A 4,157-nucleotide genomic window follows, 5' to 3' on the forward strand; every position below is an offset into this window, starting at 1 on the left:
AATTGCTATTTTCAAAGTGTTATTCTAAAATTTTTTATTAAGTTTTATCAAGCTTATCAAGTTTTAAAATTTTAAAATTTATATTAGAAATTTATTAAGTTCTATATTTTATAATTTTAATAGTTAACTAAAACATTATTCTTGTTACATGTTTAGTAAAATTAAGTTTACTAAAAAAAGAAGTAACCACATTGAGAGATAAATTTGAATTGAATACTATAAATTGATAGATAATATTAATGATTATAAAATTTTCTTATAATAACTGGTCTTATTATCATCCTAATTAAAAAAAACATATCAATTGGATATTAAATTCTTAATGTCTTTATATAAAACCTATTACTAACAATTATACAATAAGAAAAATAGGTACTTTATATAAAACCTAATATCATTAAACTCTTATTAATAAACCTATTATGACGATTATTTTGATCTTAATTGTTAATAGTAAAATTTAGTTATCACTTTTGTTATTACTTTAAATATAATAAGAATTATTTATCATATATAATCATTTTTTTTAATTTGCTAACTCACTTGTATTTAAACTTTTTATCAAATAATATCAAATTGAACCATCATATTTTTAAACTAATATATTAAAATTTATTTTACTTCTTATTAAAACATTAATCATAACAAGGAAATTAAATAATTTTAAATAAAGAAAAAAAAAGGTAACAAACCAATTTGTTTCTTAACTTAAAAAAATATAATAAATTAACTTTGAACTTTTTATAATCAATATGAACTATTATTATTACTATTAATGATATATGAGATTTTCTAAGAAATTATAATAGGTAACCCAAAATTTATTTAAAATAAATAATAGACTTTGGTCATGATTGTGTGAACCCTATGACCATAGGTTCAAAATATTTAAAATAAATATTTGTGCATTTGGTCATGGTCAAATGTGAAATTTGTGACTATAGGTTCCCATACAATCATGGTCAATTATATATATATATAGTAACGGTTTCACAAAAAACTATGACTAAAACATAATTTCGTTACACTTTTTGTCACAAATGATAAAATTACTATGACTAAAATTATTGACGCCAAAATTTCCTTCCATAAAATTTACAGATAGTCACGGTTTCAAATAAATCCATGACTAAAATATCCTCTCATCAATCCTTTTGGTGACGATTAATAAAATCATTGTGACTAAACATGTTTTTTTTTTACCCTATATTGATAAACACATATAGTCACAATTTTACCCTAACTGTGACAAAAGAATATCTTTGGTCACAATATTTTGTGGTCGTGACTAAAGATTTGTCATTAAAAATATTTTTATTTTTATTTTTTTTATAGTGTGGTGAGTGTACTAGAGTGTATATTTTACATTGGATATGACCTACGATAAGGTTATCAAGTAGTCATGACTTCACCAAAATACTTCATTGTGTTGTCTCTTAACCTCGAGAGAATACTAAGTTTGTGCCCAAGTTAGAAGTGACTTTGACATATGGGTGAGGGCTTAAAGTGACCATATATTTCATATGGATTAGGTTATTATTGATGGAAGTTAGTAGCAATAAGTGTTATCAATAGAGGTACCATGATATTTTATGGGATTGAGACAAAGTGTCTTCTTGGGTGATCCTCAAGAGGTGTGTTTATGTAAACTATGGTCATAGTAGTTCTTTAAGTGGAACTTGACATAAGCTCTTTGTGAGCTAAAATATGTAAGTTGATCACACAATAAGAGGATCTATAATGCGAATATAGTAAAGGTAATCTTGAAAGGTTGATAGCATTCTACTTGTTAGACAATGAACACCAATTCATAGAGAGACTAAACGAAATGGATAAAATGTCATAGACCCCAACACTTTGTATCTCGTAATCATTTATATAGGGTATGCAATTGATTCTTTGTAGTGGGATGTTGAATTGACTTCAAAATTAGATTTTGAAGGTGCCAATACTATCCTATGGGTCCCAAGGTCCCTACTCAAACTCATATATCTTGTTGGCACAGTTTATGAGGATTGGATTGACTCTTGATTCACTTATGTGCATAAGGTTATTTTGGTAATTATGTAAGGTTGCACATGAGTTAGTGAACAACATCTTTGGATTGGATTAATTGATTGATTAATTAAATGGTCCTTGTGGGGTTAATTAATTAATTAGGATCCAATTTGAATTAGATTAAGTGACCTAAACTCATGTGGGCTTAAGTCACTTAAGTCACTTAAGCCCCTTTAGGATCTGTATAAATACTTCCTTAAGGGTTAGGGTTTCCATGACTTTTTATTTGCACCATCCAGAGAAAAGAGAGAGTCTTACCCTCCATCCTCCCAAATTACCCATCATTTGTGTGCTAAGAAATGAGGTCGAGTCATTAAACAGAAGATTTGTTACAAGACTTTCGAGGATATTGATTTGATTCTTCAACATTTGAAATTTAAGGTTTGGGAACATCTAAACCTTAAAAATCAATTTTTTAGAATGATTGATATTGCTTCCATTACATGGATCTAAGATGCTAACAATTGGTATAAGAGAACCATGTTATAAGCATGTGTAAATCTTTGTTTAGGGTGTACTAACATATTTTTTGTAGTCTTAGTATCATCCCATGACCAAATGACGCCTGCATGCTATTTTTTTATATTTGCAAGTGATGATTGAATGAGGCTAATTATTTTCTTTATTTGTTTTTTGATAGATCTGGTTGTAAGATCCATTAAAGGAGGAACATAGGTTTTCAGGTTTTCTTGTAAAATTTTGATCATTTCCATAGATTGAGAATTAAGCTTCATTATAGAAGAATATGATTTAATTTTATAATGTAAAGTTAAGTTTTTCTATCATCTATGGAGGACTACAAGAGAAGAATTCTTCAATAATGTCAATAAAGATTTCATCTTTATTAGAGCATCATCTATGAATCATTCAAGAATTTAATGGCTACAGAAAATGATGAATCTTTCATTTGAATAAAAAAAAGGAAAAGAAGGATTCTTGAATTTTGTTTATTTTTTTAGATCCATGGCAACATAGTAATGTGGACTTTGACTCAAAATAAGGGCAGCCTCCTATGAGTTCCTTGGGTCAAGCTACATATGTTTTGAAACTTAAGAAATTAAGAATTCAATGCTTCAAATGGTTTACAAATCAGAGTTGAAACAAGGGAGATATGACCATTTGAAGCAAGGTTGCGTAAAGAGCATGTTGTTTTAGGATTGAGTTCGAGCCAAATTCCTTTTGGTTGTTTTGGCTCAGTTTTGGGCCTCTTGTTGGACTCAATTTGCAGCAGAAATCTGGTACCTCACAAACTGAACATGGATCCACAAAGTTGCTACTTTTTGATAGAAAAAGTTTCTAATTTTTTAGTTGAGAAAGTTGTATTTTTTATAACAAAAGTTCCTAAATTTTTTGCTAAGAAAGTTTCTATTTTATAACATGAACTCTTTTTTATTATTCCCTTTTTTTTATGCATATTGATTATATTGCATGTGATGAGAAATATTTTCAAAGTTGGTAATTTTGGATTTTCTTGTGAAAAATAAATTTTCATGAGAAGGTTATGATTGCAAATCTCTGTTATAAATAAAATATTAAAGCCTAAGTACATAATAATTCTGGCAAAGAAAAACCAAAGATAGAGTTACCACGACTTTGTAGTATTCTAGGTTGTTGTCCTCTAAGATCAACTTTAATATGTTTATTTGTTTTTAAATTCAAAGGATTAATTATTTTCTAAATGTAAAAATACCTAATTCAAATAGATTAGAATAAAATATAGATAAAATTTTTCTAAATAAACCTATTTAAATTATAGAATAATTTTTTATTTTTAATTCAATTAATCAAGATTGGGAGTCCATAATCCAACTTCAAGTATAAACCTTTAGGCGAAACAAGAGTATGATTTAATAGTCTTAGGGTAATCAAAACGCATGGTTTAACAAGGTCAACCTGAGTTCCACACTTCAGAGTTGATTTGTATCCTAACTTTTAATATTTTATTCCATTGAATTACCAAATAGATGAATGGACATGAAATCTAGGTTTAGGTCTAAGATCTTTAGGCTTTTACCACTCTATGTAGATTTGCCTTAAGGTAGATAATAATGAAAAAACCTTTTATAACTCGCGATCAAGAATTACCAAGAATCCCTAGT

Source organism: Vitis vinifera, chromosome 10 (genome assembly GCF_030704535.1).
Source record: "Vitis vinifera cultivar Pinot Noir 40024 chromosome 10, ASM3070453v1".
In the NCBI taxonomy this organism is placed as follows: domain Eukaryota; kingdom Viridiplantae; phylum Streptophyta; class Magnoliopsida; order Vitales; family Vitaceae; genus Vitis; species Vitis vinifera.